We start from the raw sequence: 24,062 nt of genomic DNA on the forward strand, positions 1-24,062 counted from the left end.
AGACTTCAGTTGCAAAAACAGTGCTCCACATAAACCTAGGAGGAACAAGACCACGAGGTAGACCGATGGACTGACAATGTCAGGTGAGACGTGCATGTTGTCGGTTTAAGACCAGAAGATGTCAACAACAGGGATAAATGGAGGAGATGTAGCAAAACAGCAGACTCTGCAAGTCGGGATTAATGCTCGGAAAGAGAGATGTCAGCGAATGTATTTGTCATATGACCAGAGAACCTGGCAGTATCATTCTCAGAAATGGAATCGTGTAATGTAGCACACCTTCTCTGTATGTGGCATAAATATTTCCATTTAATTTTGTGGTTTTAAGTACTGATTTCAACTATTTTTCTCATCATGTTTTCTTTATCATCGATTATGCACAACTTTATTTCTGCCACTATCACATAGTCGCCTTGAAATATGTGAAAAGAGTGAGAGGCAGGTGTTATTTGTCTTCTCCTGGGATCTGTGAAGCTAAGCAGACACAAGGAGAGACATCCTCACATTTTTCTAACAGATTTGCTAAAGTAAACACAGTCTCAGAATAGACTGGGGTGGACTACGTTATTCTTTAACCCATTTAACAGTTTTATATCCATGTTCAAGAAGGACACAGAAATAGAACATATCCAACAGAGCAAGAAACAGATATCTCCTGCCACTCTCAGTCGCATGGACATATCCTCTCTTTCTGAAACCTTCATTACAGCTGAGAGTGCTGAGTTGCACAATCTGGTATGTACAAGAATAAGATCTTGGTTATCAGTAGCAAAAAAGCATGGGATATAAGAAATTACACAGGTTTCCTGAACTCATTTAAAAGTGTGTTATTTGCCAAACAATTGATGCGCACATTCCCCCTAAGTTCAGAATTTGTGTTTCAGTGTCAAAGGGTTATGACGTTCCTCGCAAGGGAACAAGCCAGAAGTGCAACATATTGGGATTAAAAAATTCCACTGTGTACAATGAAACTCTGGCTCGGATCCTCAGCAAGCACAGAGAATGTACACTTTGCACACTGCTAATGGGAACTGCAATGGTAAGCCTTTCCAGCGGGCATGTTAAAATTTCTTCAGGCCTGTCCATTTACAAACACTTACACTCTAAAAAGCCCAATAAATCTGTTTTTACAATAGTGCAGCAAGCAACCAACACAAGGTGACTATTTTGTTAAACACCTCTTGCGCCACTGAAAGCTAATTTGTATTGGAAATCTCAATATTTCTTCTATAGCTTCTAAAAACACAGATGACAACATAAAAGTAGAACCTTACAGCCATGTTCCCTACATTTACTGCCTCAGCTGAATCGATATCAGCATTTCCTCAAACATAATCTACCAAGTTCACACAAATATTCTGCAAATTTTTCAAAAACCACAATTTTTTTTATCTGAAATTGTGCATTACAATAAGAAGAACTGCACGAATGCAAATCTTTGACTAGTAACTTATCAAAGGGTGCCTCCTGTTCGCCGTGTACTGCATCTTCGCCTCCCGGTAACCTCAAGACGACTGCAAGCTGTGACAGGTCCGCACGATAAGGTATTTGTGCCGTACGGAAAGACGTGGTGGACACTGCTGCCACTTCTCAATCTGTAAGATCAAATGAACATTACTTAAGAAGTGAAAACCACGAAAGTTTTACTTTTAACTAGGTACATCATTAAAAATCATGACCAACTCCCCCACACTTGTGCCTTATGGTATGAGAATAAACTATCATCAAGAAGTACATTAAGCAGAAACAACATTAAGACCATCTTGGCACAAAGGCCAGCATTACAACTAGGCTTGCTCCAAAGGGTTGTTTCAAATGCTTTAAAAAGGTAGAGTAAAAAAACATCAGAAGGATGCTCCACGTAGTGTTACCAGAAAATACAGTAAATTTTTGAACCACATTTTGTGTTCTGTGACGATCAACGTGCAACAGTCCAACGTATAAGCTCTTTATGGACAATCCCATGCACCATTATCTCGGGTGAGTACCATCATGACAAAGACCACATTCGTATGTTTCCGTTTCACAATTCCCCTGGCTTCATTACACCTCACACGAAAGCCTTACTGTACTGTAGAAATCACATCACAAACGAGTTGAGACAGTGACAACACGGCGTAATCCGCCATATTAGATTTCAAATTCCTGAACAATCATCGTCAGTTTCCACACAGCCAGGCTAATGATGAATAGTTTCTCCCCAAGGACTCTGCTAATTCATTTCCTTCGCTAGAAACGCTTGTTGGTTCCATCACAGAGAACAAGTGTGGATGTGGAGAGAACAGAAAAAATCAGTATAGCTATGATCACTTCCTCTTACAGTTTAGACCCCATTTCAATAATAACCGGTGCTGCAAGCTACCTAATCAAGACAAGAATAGTGCCAGTCACTGTACAATTTACGAATTGTTCTCACACCCCATTTTTCTCAAGAGGAGCAGCAGCTTGTATTATTTATGTCTTTTCTAACAAACACAAATAAGGTACTCCGTTCAATTCTCTATACAATGACTAAGTGGCAAAAGGCTGAAGGAGGGTTTGTCAGCATATGTACATAATTGGTAGGAACAGGAAACATTGAGTGTGGACAAAGTTTCCTGGAGAGCAGATCACATATCAACTTGTCCAGTTGTCAAGAGGGTAATGAAGTGACAATCTCAAAGCACAAAATTTGACTACAACTAAACACACAGAGACACCGAAGAATGATCTGTCATAGCAGTTAATACACACAAGCAGTAGTGTCTAACAGCTTATATACAAAGGGATGAAATACAGGAAACAAATGGTTATTTACAACTTTTACAGAAGTCAGACAGCAAATATAAGAGTTGAAGGATGTTAAAGGGAGCAAGACGGGTTTGCAGCTTGTTCTCATTTTTTACATTATGTATATTTTACAAGTAGCAAAGGAAACCCAGGAGAAATCTGGAAACGGAATTAAACTTCAGGGAGAAGAAATAAAAATTCTGAAGACTGATGATGACATTGCAATTCTGTGAGATGGAAGAGGAGTTGAAAGAGCAGGTGAAATAAATGACAGCACCTTGGAAAGAGATATGATGAACACCAACAAAAGTAAAACAAAGAGTACTGGAATGTAATCTAGTTAATGTGGCTATGTTTAGGGCATGAGATACTAAAAGTAGTGGACAAGTTTTGCTAGTTGGGCAGCAAAATAACCATCGATGGCTGAAGTAGTGAGGATATAAAATGCAGAAAGGCTATAGCAAGAAATCATTTCTGGGGTGGGGAGGAAACTTGTTAACATGTAATACAAATTTAACTGCTAGGAAGTTTTTTCTAAAAGTATTTGCCTGCAGTGTAGCCTCGTTCCGAAATGAAGTGTGGATGATAAGCAGTTCACACACGAAAAGAACAGAAACTTTTGGAATGTTGTGTTACAGAAGAATTCTGAAGATTAGATGGGTAGATCATGTAACTAATGAGGAGGTAATGAAGAGAACTGAGGAGAAGAAAAGCTTATGCCATCGCTTAACTAAAAGAAGGGGTCAATTGATAGGGCAGACCTGAGACATTTAATTTTGTAGTGGAGTGAAGTGTGGGAGTTCAACACAGTAATGGGAGATGAAGGGATGAGTACAGTAATCAGATTGAAATTGATGTAGATTTTAGTAGTTATTTGGAGATGAAGAGGCTTGTACAGGATAGACAGCATGGAGAGCTGCTTAAAACCAGTCTTTGGACTGAAGACCACAACTACAACATGGAGAGCTAAAAAAGTCACACTAGCATTGGGTAGATTTTGTATTTAGGGCACTTACAAGACAACTTCAGCAGAAAAAAAAGAAAAAAGGAACACTTAACAAAAAATTGCCTCTAATGCCTTTAGTAAATAAAATAGGGTTTTAAATAAAAATTACAATGAGTCTGAAAGGAAAGGTTGACAATCATTACATAATACTTGTTCCGACTTCAGGTCTTTTTAACACTTTGGAGACCATGTCGGCATAGCTCAGGCTGAAAGTTTGTGCTAAAAAAGACTGTACCTGTGTATAGGTCAGGCCATGATTTTCTAGAGAAGTGAACTACCTATCACTCGAAAAGTGAACTCATCCTGTACGAGAACAACGTACGGATGTCTCGCGACCTGCCACTCGAGCTCTGCCGCCTTCCATTGTCAATTTCTAGAATTATTTCAAAAGAAACAGCAGCAAACATAACAGCTGCTGTCATGAATGGATCTCTGAACTCATCACATTGCAGACCTGATTTTAGCTGATAAGGCTAAGACTGAGCCAATACAATCACACTGTCATAATTTTGTGCTTGTACCCACTAGGTTTCTCAGTTTGCTGCGATTCTGTTACAAATACGTCACATCTGTCAAATGACCGAGAAATTTTGGAAGCTCGAGAGAAAGAAACCGGTCAAAAACTCACCTCTCATTTTTTTCATCGGAGGGTAGTTATACTTTCGGTCATGAGCATCTTAAAATTAGAAATCTATCAAAGAATTTTAAAGTAAATATGAAAAATGAATTTTGGAACTTGGCCCTTTTTCATTATGCATTACTCTTGAAAATACATCAATTACAAATGTGCCAGTAATGCTTTACAAAACTGTATAAACGGCCAGTTTCCTACGCCCAATTTTCTCCCAAGTGGCTCATCTCTAACGGCAGATGGTATCAGAAAAGATGCAGGAGCAACACAGGTGCTCACAGCTGAAAACTATAATGCATAGAGAAATCTGGAGGAGGGTGGTTTAATGCCCAAGTGACACGAGCGGCTACTCAAGGCACCGAGGCGAGAGGTGTGCCAGAGGCACCTGCGTGCAAAATTTGTATATAGGGTGTACTGTAATCAGTGACAATGTGAAAGCATATGATAACAGAAGCAAAAATAAGCCAGTAAACAAGGGTCTGAAATGACATATTTGTGATCGTAAATGTGTGGTAGCAAACCTCCACTGACTTCAGTGGCAAATACAGTCTTCATTTCAATTTGAGCCCAATTAAAAGGGGACACCACAGAATAGTTTACATAAATACTAACTGGGACAATACTTTATACTGAAGTCCATGGTGGACTGTAACCACACATTCGCAAGTATGTCACCAAAGACTTGTGGCGGACCCACATATTCTGGACTGTTATCATATACTGTCACATGAGTGAGCTTTTGCTATTAGTTGTGATCCACCCTGTACATACAAAACAAAATTTTATTACAAGATTTGTAGATGATTAAATAATAAATATTGTGTGGCTCAGTGCTTATTACAAATTTGAGTGATAAGCACGTCAGTTTAAACTGGTGCAGTCACCAATAGTCAAATCCAAATACTGCAGTGGACTCTCTTTAATCACACAGAAATGTGTGTTATCGTTTCCATTTGCATACACAAAAATTTTTATCATATTTCATCAAAGTTCTACAACTTTCACGGGAGATTCCTAAAAGTGTAACTCCATACAACTTTTCTTTGTATGTAACATAGAACATATGTACTTAAACAGTGTTATGTTTAATGCATCAGTTTAAAATTCGATGGGTAATTTTCCTGTGTTAAAATTAGGGTTTGGATTGATGTTATTCTGGCTGATTATAATATTCAGATAGCATTTACAGTTAATATGTTCACAAAATATCTGTTACTTTTATGTAAAAAGCATAAAAATCATTAAATATTAACATTTGGTCAGGTGACCGAAAATGCTCCGTTACTGGCTGAAGATCTGGTGATGTCATTGACTGGGAGTAAAGCCCGGTCCACATGCAACGATCTGTCTGCGCAGACATCGGCGCAGATGTCTGTACATGCAAAACATCGCTGCAAATGTGGTGTGTTCACATGACACAAACCCCTATCTAGTACTCGCCCACCATCTGTCGGTGTAGAAAAGAAATCAGTGGCAAGCGACTACGCTCCCCGTAAACGTCAAAAATTTAATTCAATTATTTTGAAATATAGAAATGGAGGAAGTTCTGTTGTGGTCTGTGTTCGCAACTTGTGTTACAAAAAACATTCAGACCAACCGCAGGAAACGGAGAAAGCGGTCAAAATGGTGTAGACAGTGGCTACTAAAGCGAAAGCAGTTTTCTCAAGTAAATTTACTGCGAGATTTGCAGGGCGAACCTTAAGAAAGCCAAGCAGATCAAAATACTATAACGTTGGCTGGTTTACTTGATCTACTCCTACACCAGATCTTCTAGATTTCTAAACTTTGGATAACTCTTTTCGTAAACAGTTCGCCACGAAATTTTTTTTTATTACTGTTTCTCTGTTTGCCGAGGCGTCAACAGCCCGCAATTTTTTAATTGGAGCATTGTATGGCGCTGTCTTTTTGTCTCAGTCACTATATTCTTTACTTTTAATCTTCCAGAAACATGGGTGGTTTCTATATATTTCAATCAATTCACTCACAAACTCTCGAGAACACTGACGAGTATCAGCCATTTTAATGCACTATGTGCACAAATACAAACACTAGACTGAGCAAACAGCTGTTTCGCGCCAGATTTGCGGCGATCTCCTGTCCACACGCTCCAAGTTGTCTGCGCAGATGTGGTTTGAACCCACAGATTTGAGAGGTTTCGCTCAAACCTCCAACTCCAACTTCCCCCGGTTTGCACACACCTCAGGTTGGTGCAAATCTTCTGTCCACACGCAACAATCTGTCTGCGCAGATGTGATGTGCGCAGACAGATCGTTGCGTGTGGACTGGCCTTAAGGCAAAGCTATATGTGTGTTCTAGACTGTTTGACAAAGTTACAAGGTTTTTATGTACTTTTTCTGCCAACAGTTTAGCTATTTAGCAATGGAAAACACAATTACAATATTTTAAGTAACAATAGAAAGCAATTTTGTGAACACTGGCAGTGGAAACATTGCAAAAGTTGACGCGTTTATGCTCCATTTATTTAGAGTGGTGATATGTGCAATTAGGAACCCTGATTCCTGCAACATCATTAAACTCACTCACCACTAAGGAATTAGATTAGATTGGATTCAGTTTTTGTTCCATCGACCCAAAAAATGAGATGATTTTCATGGGTGTAGAACATGTCAGAAAGTATAACATAAAAACATCAAACATTTGAATATAATACTTACTATCCCGACCATTTGTCAGGAGATTGTTGAAATAGGTTAATACAATGTGGTAGACTGGAGCAGCTAATATTTACAGAATTAACACACTGTCAGAATGAAACATTGTTATGCGCTATTAATAAACTTATACAAAAAATGCCTAATCTTGACTGTGGTGACCAAGTGCAGTCAAAACTGAAATCTAACAGACATTTTTACTTAAACTGGCGTAACAGTCTCTGTTAAGATATTCACTTTCACAAATAGGTCTGTATATTATAACCAGATTGTCAGCTATCAGTCATGAGCTACAACCCAAGACACAATAAAATAATTGATGACAAATCTTAGTACTGATTTCCATTATAGAAGACAACTTAGTAGAGTGTTAGCTCTGATCAGTCCCACAGTGGCACAATGGATAGCGCTTCTGACTGTGAATGACGGTATCACATTAGCGAATCCTGGAAGAGTCCTTTTTTAGAGGTTTTACGTGAAATACAAAACGAGAACTGAGTGTGGCAGTTGTTTCAATAGTGAGATGTATTATTTATAGCTTCATATTGGTCTTAGTCTGAGAAACAGACAACAGAGGATGAAATCATTTACTTTCTGAGCAAACAATTCACTTTTTTGGGAAGCATTGCTAGCAGTGAAGATGTCAACATACGTCCACAGTGCGAGGTGTAGGACTATGAGTTACACGGGGAGAGATAAAGCAGTACAACATGCAGATAACAAAAACATAAGGGCTGTGATGTTTGCGAGTGTAAACTAATGTCAGTGTTTGAAACAGACTTACTTCATCTTTATGTAAGACGATGAAACTTCTGGAGTTTAAACAGTAAGGATCATGACTGGACAGCATGAAGATTTAAAAAAAAAATCATCATTTCTAATAAAGTAAAAAGTGTGTGATCATATTAAGAAGAAAATATCTTTTTGAATGTGATGTTGGTTGGTTGGTTTAAAGGCGGGAGAAGGGACCAAACTACGAGGTCATCAGTCCCTAGATGTGTGAACAGTAATTGCAAATGTAAGTGCACATGAACAGCAAGGAAATAATATTATGCCTCTGATTGTTGTGAAGTTTTTTTAAGTGCGATTTGGTTTTCATATGAGAGGCCTGTCGAGTAGTATTACGCGTATACGTTAAAGTATTCTTTCAGGATTGAGCCGAATCAGCATTTTATGGGCATCATCATCTTAAAGTCGATAGTCTACTGCTCTAACAACTGAGCTGCCGAATAATTTATCTGGAGCTGGGTGAAACGACAATTTTCACTAAGAGTTTAATTAGTTGAATGATACTTTCCTTCCTTGTAACAGTGGGAAAGTATATCTCAGAGGTAAATTAATGTTAACTTCACAGTGTGACACATTTGTATAAGTTAGTGAACATGGGTGTCAAGATGGTGGCAATTTGCCAATACAGAGCTTCCACATTTTACAAACATTTCTCATTCACCGAAACACTCAGGAGTTTTTATACACACATTCATACAGTATGGTATTACACATCATTTATTACCAATTTTCCAAAACAAATTCCAAAACAAGGTATCTCAGATTAATATTATGACAGCAGCAGCGAGCTAGTCAGTGATGTCGCAGGCATAATAGGCTTTCAAATGATTTGAATTTCACTTCTGTTTTTATAAAATGATACTGAAATGCGAAAGGGGAAAAAAGCATGTCCGGAGCATAACACGACGTAATTAATAATTTAAGACAGATTCCCGAAAACAGTCAAATATTCTATTAGAGTATTAATAGATGGCATATTTTTATTGAAGCTAAAATACTTCTATTGGTATAGCTATTATGACTTTCACCAAAAGCTTTTAAAAATAATATTTAGCAGTGGAATGAAATTCAAAAAAGATTGTTTCTGTTACAGAAGAATGTCTAGTAGAACTTGTTTTAAGAGGAAAAACAACCCATTTCCACAATCACTATATTTAGATTCAGAGGCCATACGTAAGTCAGTCAGACAGCTGGAGCCATATTGCACAGGGTTTGCAGACCAACATCCACAGACTTTATGTCATAATTAGTCCACTCTGAAGTAATTTATTAGACAAAAATTTGGAATGTGAGCTTGAGAAAGAACTACTGATTCCTGTAAATCTTAATGAAAAGATCACAGACCATTTTGCAGTACAGAAGGGAAGACAAGCCGATTTCATCAACAAGTAAATGAATTTAGGTAAGCAAATTGTGCATTAATACGTGATAAGATGCAATTCCTACAAAATGAAAAGCTTGAAAATGGGTGGTAATACATTTTTCGAACAACTTCACATTTTCCGACACTTTACCACAACATACTGTGAAAAAAAACACGCCTTTTTGTAGATATCTTTAATGAAGTGTATAACTTTAACCACACAGTTTTATAATAACAAATATAAATACAAAAACCAACAAATACACTATGCTAACTTCGCAAATGTGGCAGTTGCTCGGTTTGCTTCTGTCAGACAATCACCACACAGGTTCCACGATATCACAGAAAAATATCACGAATTCTTAAAGGCTGTGGATGGAACACCCACAAAACATTATACATCTCACATTTTGAATTGAAAACGTGAAAAACAAAGCATGCAGCAAACCTAACATACACTGCATTAAAGAACTCTTTAAAGTCAGCAGATAAATATAGACTACCTCTTGGACTTAGATTTTGATTTTATTTAATTGTTGATTATGAACAGACAGGGCACACAGTATGTAAACTTTTGGCAAAAGTGTGATATCTCCTCCCCTCTCCCCTCTGAAATCTTGGTTGTTGTAACAGACCGATCTGTAGAATATCCTGAGGTCCCTGTCAGTTTGACTGGTAAATGTTGCGGCCTTCCCCAGTATGAAAACTGTGAGCTCCACCTGACACGTATTATTTACTATCTTACAAACCACTCTGTAAGTAGCCAATTGTTTCTACATTTTCACAATTTTCATTACCACCAAAATTGCCAATATACGAGGGTCACTCCAAAAAAAATGCATACTATTTTTTTTTAAATCCATATTTTACTCTACAAGTTTGAAAGTTTTACAGTATGTAGATACATCCTTTAGGAACAATATTTCCATTTCTCCACATAATTTCCAACCCTCTCAATTGCCTTACGCCATTTTGGAACCGGTGCCTGGATACCCGCACGGTAAAATTCTGGACCAACCTGTTGGAGCCACTGTTTGGCAGCATGCACAATGGAGTCATCATCTTCAAACCTTGTTCCACGAAGAAAGTATTTCAGTTTCCAAAAGAGATGACAGTCACACGAAGCCAGGACAGGACTGTAAGGCGGGTGTTTCACTGTTGTCCGTCTGAGTTTTGTGATCGCTGCCACGGTTTTTTGACTGACATGTGGCAGTGCATTGTCGTGCAACAGCAAACATCCTGCTTTTGCCGATGTGGTCGAACACAACTCGGTCGAGCTTTAAGTTCCTTCAGTGTCGTCACATATGCATAAGAATTTATGGTGGTTCCACTTGGCACAATGTCCACAAGCGAGAGTCCTTCGGAATCGAAAAACACTGTGGCCATAACTTTTCCAGCAGAAGGTGTGGTTTTGAATTTTTTTTTTCTTGGATGAATTTGCATGATGCCACTCCACTGATTGCCTCTTCGTCTCTGGTGAAAAATGATGGAGCCATGTTTCATCACCTCTCACAATTCTTCCAAGAAATTCATCTCCACCATTCTCGTACTGTTCCAAAAGTTCGCCACATACCATTTTCCTTGTTTCTTTGTGAGCCACCATCAACATCCTGGGAAACCACCTGGCCCAAACCTTTTTTAACACCAACACTTTCAGTATTCTGCAAACACTTCCTTCCCCTATCCCAATGTAGCGCTACAATTTGTTCACTGTGATGCGTCCGTCAGCAGTCACCAATTCATTAACTCTCTGCACATTGTCTGGAATGTGTGCAGTACCAGGCCTGCCGCTGCGAGGACAATCCTCAATATTGCCGTGCCCACTTTCATCACGTAACCTGCTTGCCCACCGACTAACTGTACTGCGATCGACAGCAGCATCTCCGTACACTTTTTCAACCTCTTGTGGATGTTTCCCACTGTCTCGTTTTCACAGCACAGGAATTCTATGACAGCATGTTGTTTCTGACGAACGTCAAGTGTAGCAGCCATTTTGAAGACATGCTGTGACGGCACCACTCACGGGAACAGGTTGAACTAAGTTTGAAAACAAGTTGGAAGGATGTATCTGCACACTGTAAAACTTTCACACATGCAGAATGAAAACTGAATTTTTACAAAAATTGTGTGCATTTCTTTTGGAGTGACCCTCATAATAAGCAGCAGAAGTGGTACAGTAAAGAAAGAAATAGCCTGGTGCAAGGAACTGTTTGAAGAGTAGACAGAAGCAATGGCTGTAGTCTTGAGGCAGTCTCTGGTACTGATAGGTCAGCTGCTTCATTTTATTGTGCAGTGACCACGAATAAGGAGGTATCTCTAACAGAATGACCTCCTCCATGACAACAGGCACCAGTCCCGAAAACGTAGATCGTGTGAAATCCGACGTATGCTATCCTCACACAGTACCCTGAAAGTCACAGATTGAGGCAATCTGGTGGATGCACTATTTGTAGTCCCCCAACAAGGATTTCACTAGATACCACAGCAATGTTTATCAGTCAAAGTATGAACAAAATATGTGATCAGAATTGCAGGTCATTTTACGTCACGTCATCTGTGCTCTCTCATCTCAGATTTGTTGTCTCTGTAAAAATAAGCACAACTGTACCAAATTTTAGCAGTTTATTTCTGTTTCCACTTCACGGCACTTCGGGTTTTGGAAGATTTGTAGTATTGTAGCATATCGATGCTGCACAAGCCGGCGCCTTGATTCCTGCGGACCTGTGAGCAGTGCTTCGAACATCGCCACTAATTGGATGACGTGACCAATGAAGAACCTCCGAGTCTGCCAGTACAGTGTTATAAGTGGCAGCCACCTCGGCACCTTCTATTAATTCGAGATTAGTCCTGTGCCACTAGTTGGTGCCAAACATAACACTGAGATGATGACAGCTAGTTGTACCAGAAAACACTCAACGTATGTCAGGCCTCTGCTTATAGCTGGCTAGAGCTGCCACAAGTAGTCGCAAGTGTGGCATTTCTTCACCCACAAGTCGAGTACAACATAGGTATTTAAAGCCCACTGGTCTCAATCTCGTGCTCAAGTGTCCAGATTCCTACGGCGACAGATCCATTTGGCCACCTCCCAGCCATTTATCATTAGCAACGAGGGCACAATATTTGGCTCCAACTCGTGTCAGAATGAGATTTGCTATTTCTAACATTATGACGTCACATGACAGCAACTGCTAGCATTTTAAAAATAAATTACTATTTCTTTGTTCATAATCCAAACTACGTGACCTCTGGTGGTTATATACTCTAGAGCAAGGTGTTCCCATTTGTGTGTCTGCCAGGGGAGGGGTAGCCAGGCACAGGTGGGGATAATCGCACCAATTATTCCGTGACTGAATACTGCACACTACACAGTCACCCGATGAAGGTGAAGATGTTTCTTAATCGCAAAATGTGGATTCTCAGTCCCCCATATGTCCTTAATGCTTATCGACGAAGCCATCCAAATGAAGGTGGGCTTCGTCGATAAAGCATACTAATTCCCATCGTGCCCCACGGCCAACCGTGCAGTTTGAACATCCTAACGCACACCGCTCAGAAGTTATAATGATGTTATTTCATACAGTTCAATAATGGGCAACCTGTATGTGGGTAGGAGGCAGCTGTTTTCCTGTGGGTGATGTCAGAATGTCAAATTACCTCCAATACTAAAGCCCGCGACAGCATTTACGGCATCCGGACCGGGGCTGCACAGTAGACAGCTAGCCACTCAGCACTCAGTCTGTTTCCTCATTCTGTTCTGTGTAAACTACGACTGACTGATTTCTGCGGTATCCTGTGTGGTCTGTGAGTTTTGTCATAATGGCTGAGACAGTTAGAAGGCCCTTTTCTCACATGACATACTCATTCTACGGATGCAGTGCAACAGGCAGATTCCATATTTTTAGATTTCCAGAAAGCATTTGACACGGTGCCCCAATGCAGTCTGTTAAAGAAGGTATGAGCACATGGAACAGGTTCACAGATACGTGAGTGGTTCGAAGACTTCTTAAGTTATAGATCCCCGTACATTGTCCTCGATGGCGAGTGTTCGTCAGAGACGAGAGTATCATCAGGAGTGCTGCAGAGAAATGTAACAGGACCCTTAATACTCTCTATATTCATAAATGATCTGCCAGACAGGGTAGACACCAACCTGCGGCTGTTTCCTGATGATGCTGTGGCATACAGGAAGGTGTCAAAGTTGAGTGGCTGTGGGAAAACACAAGATGACAAACCAAATTTCTAGTTGGTGGATAAATGATGTAGCAAAATGCAAATTAATGCAGACGAGTAGGAAAAACAAACCCTTAATGTTTGGATACAGCATTAGTAGTGTCCTGGATGACACAGTCATGTTGTTTAACTGTCCACACACAATGTTGCAACTCAATATGAAATGGAATGAACGTGTGAGGGATATAGCAGGGAAGGCAAATAGCCAACTTCGAGTTTTCGGGAGAATTTTAGGAAAGAGTGTGTGATCTGTGAAGGAGACCCTGTATAGGACTGTTCTGAAGTACTGTTCAAGCGTTTGAGATCCGTACCACGTCGGATTAAAGGAAGACATCGAATCAATTCAGAGGTGGGCTGCTACATATGTTACTGGTAGTTTCAAACAACACACAAGTGCTACAGAGGTGCTTCATGAACTCAAATGGGAATTCCTGGAGGGATATTAACATTCTTCTTGGGGAACACTATTGAGACAATTTAGAGAGCTGGCATTTGAAGCTTACTGCAGAACGATTCTGCTGCCTCCAACACACTCTGCGCATAAGGACCACAAAGATAAGATAAAAGAAATTGCATCTCATACGGAGGCATACAGACAGTCATTTTTGTCTCACCATTTACGATTGGAACAGGAAAGGAAATGAGTGGTACTGGTATGGAGTATCTTCCACCATGTACCATATGGTAGATTGTGGAGTATCCACACAGATGTACAAGATATCAAACGATTCACAAACAGGCAAGTGACCTTATTTTTTAAAGAGTACCCATTCTTCAAATGTGAGGCAGATTAAACCGAGCCGGACAGCGATGCTGCCAACGTGCAGGAGCATAACACAGATACTGTTTATGCACTTTCAGTCAAGTTGACAATGCAGCATTCCTTGGGAGTTTTGTAGCCGGACGCCTTTAATGTTGTTGCCGATTATAGTCCTGACTGCGAAACTCTTCTTCGATGTGAGATTATCATACAGGGTGTTCTGTGTCTTTTTCTACTGGGAACCTTGCAATTTTTGGAGCAGCAGCAGTTGGTACAGCTTTGGTGATGGTGTAGCACGTATGTTAATTAGTGCAGACATCAATCGATTACTACATTCAATTTGGTAGAAAAGTGCTGTTGCAGGCAGATCAGTATTAGTTGCCCTAGAGGTATTGCTGCACGTGATTCTGCAAGTGGTATTCCTTGCACAGCACACACAGTGTCTAATGCATCAGCAGAGACCTGGACTGTGATATCTGCATCTGATTCTGTCTAGAATCTTTATGAACTCTGGGTGACCAGCTGTTGGAGTGCCATGGAAATACTGGATTGGTGAATAAGTTCATAGCACTATCTGTAAGTTTAATAAATGCAACAGATACATGGAGCTGATTTTACTCATCAATAACACATTCTCCTTTACTACTTACAACAATCTGCCAACACTGGTGTAACTATTCAATTCTGCGACTTTAGAAATCACGTGGTTTTGAGGTGAAGAACACGTCGAGCCAGGTACGGAGCACATTTTCATCAGTAAAGGAAGTTCCTCGAAGGTTGTTAGAAAGCAGAAAAGGTGAAAATCAGAGGGCACGAGATCAAACGAATAAGGTGGGTGCAGAATGACTTCTGAACCCAACTCCTGTACAGCATTTTTTTTTATGGAGTAGCACCACTTTGCTGAGTCTTTGTGGTCGTCATTTTCAGACTGCGTCTGCAAGACGTCTCAGTTGTTGACAGTAAATGACAGCAGTGATGGTTACACCTCAGGGAAGCAATTTGTGGAACACCACACTGTCACTGTTCCACCAGATGCGTAATATTATCTTTTGTCAATGCGCGAACATCTTTGAATGTGGAGTTGCTGCATTGTTTGGGCTCAACCATTCCTTTCTATTCCCTATGTAAGCATAAAGACACCATTTCTCATCACTAGTTATGATACAAGATAGGAATGAATGGTAGTGTTTATAAGCCAATTCATGGAGAGCAAGCAGAGATGCAATAAGGCTGATTTTTGAGATTTTGGCTTAGAGCTCGTGATAACCTGTACATTCAATTTTTGAACCTTCCTCATTGCATGCAAATGCTGCACAAGGGTGGGATGATCACAGTTCACCACATTTGCCCGTTCTGCGAGTACACTGATGGCGATCATTGTGGATTTGTGCATTTAAACGATCTTTATCAAACCCCAAAGCACGCCGGAATGTGGGTAGTCAGTAAAGTCGAAATGATCCTCCTCAAAATGAGAAATCCATATTGTTGCCATGCTCTGTCCAGTGGCATTATCCCCGTACAAGTTGCAAATTTTTCTGACTGCCTCTGCTGCTGTCAACCCATCTACATCTACATTTATACTCAGCAAGCCACCCAACGGTGTGTGGCACAGGGCACTTTACATGCCACTGTCATTACCTCCCTTTTCTGTTCCAGTCGCATATGGTTCGCGGGAAGAACGACTGTCTGAAAGCCTCTGTGTGTGCTCGAATCTCTCTACTTTTACATTCGTGATCTCCTCAGGAGGTATAAGTAGGGGGAAGCAATATACCTCATCCAGAAACGCACCCTCTCGAAACCTGGCGAGCAAGCTACACCGCGATGCAGAGCGCCTCTCTTGCAGAGTCTGCCACTTGAGTTTGCTAAACATCTCCGTAACGCTATCACGGTTACCAAATAACCCTGCGACGAAGCGCGCCGCTCTTCTTTGGATCTTCTCTATCTCCTCCGTCAACCCGATCTGGTACGGATGCCACACTGTTGAGCAATACTCGAGTATAGGTCGAACAAGTGTTTTGTAAGCCGCCACCTTTGTTGATGGACTACATTTTCTAAGGACTCTCCCAATGAATCTCAACCTGGTACCCGCCTTACCGACAATTAATTTTATATGATCATTCCACTTCAAATCGTTCCGCACAGAAGTAAGTGCTACCAGTGTTTGTTCCGCTATCATAAAATCATACAATAAAGGATCCTTCTTTCTATGTATTCTCAATACATTACATTTGTCTATGTTAAGGGTCAGTTGCCACTCCCTGCACCAAGTGCCTATCCGCTGCAGATCTTCCTGCATTTCACTACAATTTTCTAATGCTGCAACTTCTCTGTATACTACAGCATCATCCGCGAAAAGCCGCATGGAACTTCCAACACTATCTACTAGGTCATTTATATATATTGTGAAAAGCAATGATCCCGTAACACTCCCCTGTGGCACGCCAGAGGTTACTTTAACGTCTGTAGACGTCTCTCCATTGAGAACAACATGCTGTGTTCTGTTTGCAAAAACTCTTCAATCCAGCCACACAGCTGGTCTGATATTCCGTAGGCTCTTACTTTGTTTATCAGGCGACAGTGCGGAACTGTATTGAACGCCTTCCGGAAGTCAAGGAAAATAGCATCTACCTGGGAGCCTGTATCCAATATTTTCTGGGTCTCATGAACAAATAAAGCGAGTTGGGTCTCACACGATCGCTGTTTCCGGAATTCATGTTGATTCCTACAGAGTAGATTCTGGGTTTCCAAAAACGACATGATACTCGAGCAAAAAACATATTCTAAAAGCACCCTTGGCACCCTTGTTCTCCATAATGCAGTAACAACTCTCACATTACGCCAACAATATGAAAAGTGCACATAAGTACCACAGACTGAGGCGGTTACAACACCCTTGCTACAGGCACACAGCAAATATCAATTATCTTTGCACGTATATGGGCACTTTCCTTTGTAACACATGGTGTTAACCACGGTCAGACTCCCGATTAGCTACCCTCGGTTATCCCGCTTTTTAATCGGCGTTGGTGCAGTTAGTCATAGTGTTAGAAGTGATGAGGCACTCAGGTGTCATAAAAACTGATGAAGTATTAAATGACTGCAAGTCACTGGAAAGTAATTTGCATGGCTTTCATGCAAGTACACACACAGAAACAGTAGTAACCTGTCAGACTGAAGAAAAAAAGCAGCATGTCAGAGTTAATATCTCTCCAAAGCATACGATACCATCCATCGTGGTACCCTTTTAGAAAAATTTTAGGCACAAGGAACATGCAAAAACTGATTTGAATCACACTGTACACAGATTATAGAACTGATTTCTGCTTACTCCACTCACAAAATTATTTCAGTATCAGATACAAAAAAAGTGCGAACAGGAGTAACACACAACAGACAGCACTAATGTGATCTGTGAACCTAAGCAACTGCTGTGAACAACTACTGCTGAAGTCCCAAAGCATGTCCACCCACAGTTCAGTTCAAACAGGTTGACAATGACTATAAATAAAAAAATAAAAAATTACATGTGATTTGGTAATTTAAGTCAAAATATAAATCCACATCTGGTGCTGAGCGACAAGTAACAGCTACAAAATTGCTGGGGAGTCATGTCGATAAAAACAAATTTTAATGACCACATAATAAAACTAGCACAGAAACTCAAATCAGCCTGTTTTTCTCTTAGTATTATGGTAACATTTGTACCTCAGAAGGTGCCAGGATGGCAAATTTCTGATCTTTAGTCTCTTACAACATAGTGAATAATATATTGGAGTTCCACCACTTACCGCATCAAACAACTTTTTTCTTTTTTTCCATTACAGAAGAGGGCTATACAAGTAACACATAGCCCCCTGCAGACACAGTGCAAAACCATATTCAGAAAGCTTATACAATATCTGATCAAAAGATTCCTGGTGAAAACAGGGGATGTGTCCACCTGCCACCTTTACAACAGCTGGAGCTTGGCTGGGACCTTTCAGCGGGATCTCTCTATGCCTGCGGAGGAATTTTAGCCCCTTCTTCCTCGAGAACTGCACCCACACAAGGTAGTGATATCGGATCTGGAGTGAAATCTACGTTCTATCTCATTTCGAAAGTGTTCCAGGTTGGGACTGTGGGCTGCCAGACTACTTCAGGAGAGTTATTGCCCACAAATCATTGCCTAACAGATGCTACTTTATGGCAGGGTGCACTGTCCTGTTGATAAAAACATCCAGTATCTAAGTGCACCTCTACTGCACATAGTAGACAATTCTGTAAAATGTCTTCATATCCTTCCATAATTAGTGTTTTCTTAAATGCAATAATGACACCACACCTAACCACAAAAAGCACCCCCACACCGTAACACCACCTCCTCCATACTCCACTGTTGGCACTACACGACAGCAGGTACCGTCCTGCAGGAATTCACCACACCCGAATCCCTCCATTGGATTGTCACTGTACACAGTGCGACTGATCAATCCAGATCACTCATTCCCAGTCACCCACTCTTCAGTGACACCACTCTTTACACCATCTCAAGTAGCACTTAGCACTTACCACTGAAATGTGCGTCCTACGAGGAACTGCTTTGACCACTTTACGTCATTTTTGTAACTACCTATGCACATTCATTGAGCTGGCTGCAATGATGATAGCAAACTGCAACACACATCTGATTCCTTCTCCTAATTTTGTGCATTTAAAAAAAAAATCATCCTCCGCAATCCTCAATGGGTCCTGCCCGTCAGTACATGACATTTGATGACATTTGGCGTGGTTGTTCCTTCACATTTGGCTGCAAAACTTCACGCTTGTCACTGTTCAACTTTCCCTCCCCACCCCCCCCACCCCCACCCAACCACCCAAATGTACAATTTCCTGGTCGTTATATCACAAAGCTGTGATTGTTCCTGTACAAATGAGCAGGTTCATTCTGTTAACACCCCAACACCTGTGTTTTAAACTATTCACACAAAAAATACCACACCGCCATTACACAATTCCACATTTACTGTCTCCTAAGACAATGAACAGTAGTCACACAACACAGCAGCCTTTTGAAATAAATCCATTATATGCAGTGGTAAACAGTGGCTGGTTCATGTAATAAGAAGTTGTTTCTGAAGCACGAGATGTCGTTGCTTGCAATAGGCTCGTGGGAGCATTTGGGAATAGCAGTTAGGGGCAGTGGTGCAGATGGGTACGAAATAGCAATACGTATGACCAATAAGAAAATTACAAAAATGCATTGAGATTATTTCTGAGAATACCAACAAGGAGCATTGAGATCTACACCATTCTCTCACAGTATTCAATGCATACATTTACAACTAAAGAGGAAGGAAGTAGTGACTCTTAACATGGAAATAACGATCATGGCTGAGTACAAGACTAGTGAAATGAGGCCATTCTCCGACTTACGTAATGCCGACAGTAAGAAGAAAAGAGTATCGTCGTACTGAGCTAATGCAGTAAGGGAGTTGGACAGATAGCAGTTAGAAATTTGGAGCACTGGCTATCATTCAAGTTTTCTTCTTCACTGGGAAGTTGGTATGCAGGGATCTGACAAACTGCCTCTTGCCTCAAGTAATGCTGACAACCTAAGAATGGTGAAACGGGATCTTTCATCCTCAATTTGAAGTAACTACAGATGTCAAATTGCTCTGCAGAAACAAACAACAGATGTGCTTAAATAGTTTGTGTAAACAAATAGTTTTCCCCTCAGATTCAGAGCAATACTACGGAATGACAACAGTCAACAAAGGTAGCACCTGGCTGCTATTGTTCCACCACATTAAGTGTTTGCAAAGGATGGCAGAACATACACAGCTTGCCCTAAGACTTTGGGCATCAGCCGATTTTAACATAATGAGCCAAGAAGCAGTTAATAACTGAACAAACACAAACCCCATGCAGACAAATGGGGAGAGAATAGAAAAACAACCTTCGGAATAAACTTGGTTAAGATAGCTCTCAACAAAGAGCTCCTTCATCTTGCATATTGACAGTTAAGAAAACTATCAAAGTTCTGTGTGAAGTATTTTTCTCTACGAGTGTGAAACAATTTGAGAGAGCAGAAGAGAAGCATTAATGCTTTCCTGATACAGTGCAACCACCAGACATCAGACTCCTCACAATGCATCTCTTTCTGTTCATATTTTGAGTTCTAACAATCCAGTCACTACTGACAAAACACCAAATCCAAATTAGATTTCACAAATCAAATCCTACCACACTGAATGGGCAAATGGGAAATCCTTTTCAAAAACTTACATTGATCCACAGGAAATAGTGCCAGATTTAAAACCCCTCATCCACCCATCACGTAGCAACCGGTCCATAACGCTGATGCACGAATGAAAAGTGATGAAGGCAGCAACCAGTGCAATTTTCTGCCACCACTTATATTACACACCTGCTAGAAGTAGAGAGAAAGACCAAGTAAGAAAAAATTCAGAAGGAATGCACTAATGCAAACAACTTAATGTCCAGAAGACATCAATCTTATGGTTTTCAATGGAATTTTACTGGCAACATGGAAGCCCAAGACACTTGCATGTATAGACATTTAGGTCCAACCACTGCCAAAATTTCTGGCCTAGAAAAGAGGCAAGCTACTTCTTATTTCATTAAGAAATATTGTAAAAGTGTAAGCTTCAAGTTTTTAAGATTTAAATTCTTAATAATTGTAATAATCATTAAAAAAGTATAATTTTTCTCTAAAATACATTCACATCTTTTACAATTAGCATTGGTATACAGCGGTTTGGTGGACAGGCAGGGGGAAGGGGGAAGGGGGGAGGGGATTCTGGCATGGGTGCAGCAAGCTCCCCATCATTGGGGTTAAAGCTCACATGGGACATTACATTAATACTTGTTCCATAGATCATGAACACATTTCATAATCTTAATGATGTGGAACATTTCAGCTTAACACAAGTTTTCTTTGCACAATACAATGTTTTTCCTGTGTCACATCGAAAAATTGATTTATTTTTTATTATTGCTTCATATCTAAAAATTCATCTACTGAGTAGTACTTGTCATTTAGAAATTCTTTTAATTTGTTTTTCAATTATGGTTGGCTATCTGTCAGACTTTTAATGCTATTTGGCAAATTACCAATGTTTTCTTTGGCAGCATAATTCACCCCTTCTTGTGCCAAAGTCAGATTTAACCCAGAAGAGTGAAGATCATCCTTTCTTCTAATATTGTAGCTATTCACTTCACTATTATTTTTTTAATTAGGATGGGTTATTAACAACAAACTTCTTAAGTGAATTTATGTATTGCAAAGGTACTGTGCATATCCCAAATTCTTTAAATAAAAGTGATCTCGGGTGGGCTCCTGCCATTATTACGATTACACGCTTTCGTGCAATGAATACTTTTTCTCTTAATGATGAATTACCCCAAAATGTCATATGAAAACAGTGAATAAAAATACACATAAAACACTAATTTACTGATACATTTATCACTATAATTTGCAATAACCTCCATAGCATGAACAGTTGAGCCTAAGTGTTTCAGCAGATCATCCACGTGTTTCCTCCAGTTCAATTTCTCATCAATGCATACACCCAAAAATTATGAATATTCTGCCTTAGTGATAGACTTCTGTTCAAATTCTATATTTATCAATGGTGTTATGCCATTTACTGCGCAGAATGGTATGTACTGTATTTTCTCAAAATTTGGTGAGAGTCCATTGGCAGTGAATCACTTCATATTTTCTGAAAGACACTATTCACAACTTCCTCATCTAATTCTTGTTTGTTGGGTGTGATTACTATACTTGTATCAGCAGCAAAAAGAACTAGCTTTCTATATTCATGAATATAGAGTGCCAAGTTATTAATATATATTCTTTGTAACATATGAACACAGAATCCAAATACAGATGACAGTTCTTGGCGCAAAGAGGAAGGTTCCATCTCAGGTGGTATATAGGGCTTGTTTCTTTTCACAGTAGCAACTACGAACAAATCCCAAATCAAAAGCCTTGTTAATGGTAGACCTTGTCATTGACTACATTTCTGCAATACCTTTGAAATACTAACAAATCCTTTGTGTAATTACAATGAAATGAATACTGCTAGTTGCATACAGGTGCTGATATAAGTCAATGGGGACTGACCCCATTGCCTTATAGCAATGCCTGTATGCAGCTAGCAGTATTCATTTCATTATAATTTCGTTCTAACGAGCTGCATTGTCACCAATGGTATCTGTTCTTTCGGACATGTCCGAAAGAACAGATACCATCTTCATATATAAGACCTTTACTACTCTCCCCCCTTGATTAGTTTGTCTTCCAGAAGCAGATTTACCTGTATGAATTTGACCAGTTATTAGATAAGATTTTCACAAATCATAAAACCATGAAACCTTCATGCCATTGTTGCCTGGCTTGGAGGGCATGTACAGGGTAAATCTCATCTTTCCTTTGTAAGGAAAAAGCTGCTAATCAACAGTGCAGTTTTTACAAAGATTTGAATTCAGCATTTCAAATATGCCAGATATTGCAACAGCTTTGTCACTTTTCAAACGCTCAGCCCTAGTGTTCACACAGTCAAATCTTATAAATCTGCTTATCTGCCAAACCCGTTGAGGGACAGTCAAATCTTATAAATCTGCTTATCTGCCAAACTCGTTGAGGGATAAGCTTGTATGATACAATGGGAATGCAATTCTCTTTGTGTATTCAGTGTTAGAGAATCTTACTCCAACTGCAATCAATGGCTCCCACACTTTCGCTGTCTCTTCTGAATTGATGTTATAATTTGTGAATATCTGATTTGCCTTCTTATTGGTTTCACGAATTATTATTTCACACATTTCTTCTGCAAATACGTAGGATGGAACTTAAACAGCGGCAACACTGCTGTGGAGACACTATGCAACGGAATCTACTATTGTCACTGATAGCACACGTCGAGATACCCACCTTACCTCCGAGCAAACGGACACACCCGCGTCACTGGTGTGCGCACAGTCGAGGGAAACACAGTCACTTGTGAGCAAGTGGTCTAACATAACAGTGTCACTATGTTTTCGAAACAGGAACAACGAAGTTGCATCAAGATTGAACATGCCAGAGGTCGTACAGCACAACCGTGTCATCGAGGTCTTCGAGAGGCATGCGAGGAATCTGCATTGCCGTACAGAACAGTGGCACGTTTGGTAAAAGCCTTCAACGACGGTCAGCAAACTGTGGCAGACACACATCGGGAAAGTCGTCGTAGCATCTCTGAAGACAATGTACGTGCTGTTGCCGTGTTAGTGGACAGTGATCGACACTGTACGATTCGTGAGCTCACCCACGAAACCGGATTAGCGCATACGACTGTGCTTCGCATCCTGAAGGAATGCCTGGGCACGCAAAAAATTGCATCACGATGGGTTCAATACGACTTGACAGAAATGCAGAAATGGATGCATTACGACACAGTTCAGATGCACTTTGAGTGCTATGGGCTGCAAAGGAGAGGCTTTCTTACGCTGTATCGTAACACTGGATGAGACACGGGCCGCACTGTACGAGCCAAAACTGAAACGCCAATCCGACAAATGGCGTCATTACGGGTCGCCGCGAAAGTCGAAAGTGCGTCAGAGCCACGGTACGGTGCAAGTTATGGTGGTTCTCGTGCATGACTGACGGTGTTATCCTAACGCATTACGTTCCTCCACGGCAGACTGTCAATGCACAGTATTACTGTTCGTTTTTGGAGCATCACCTGCAACCAGCTTTGCGAAAGAAGCGGCGACACTTTCTGCGCAACCCACGCGTCATTTTGCACAGGCGCATTCAGCACAGGCTGTGGCTGCCCTGTTCGGTTGATGGGACT

General features: G+C 40.4%; 1 long non-coding RNA gene across 2 annotated transcripts in view; it reads right to left on the reverse strand.

Moving 5' to 3' along the window:
• Positions 1-381: 381 nt before the first annotated feature.
• Positions 382-24,062, reverse strand: part of LOC124554021 — a 38,681-nt gene continuing 15,000 nt past the window's right edge. The window contains exons 4-5 of one of the 2 annotated variants that reach the window (XR_006968211.1): positions 20,485-20,626; positions 382-1,595 (exon numbers count right to left, since the gene is read on the reverse strand). This is a non-coding gene — a long non-coding RNA (uncharacterized LOC124554021). Of the gene's footprint in view, positions 1,596-20,484; positions 20,630-24,062 lie in introns of both variants that reach the window. The other variant, XR_006968210.1, reaches the window with a different exon arrangement.

This window comes from Schistocerca americana, chromosome 11 (genome assembly GCF_021461395.2).
Source record: "Schistocerca americana isolate TAMUIC-IGC-003095 chromosome 11, iqSchAmer2.1, whole genome shotgun sequence".
NCBI lineage: Eukaryota > Metazoa > Arthropoda > Insecta > Orthoptera > Acrididae > Schistocerca > Schistocerca americana.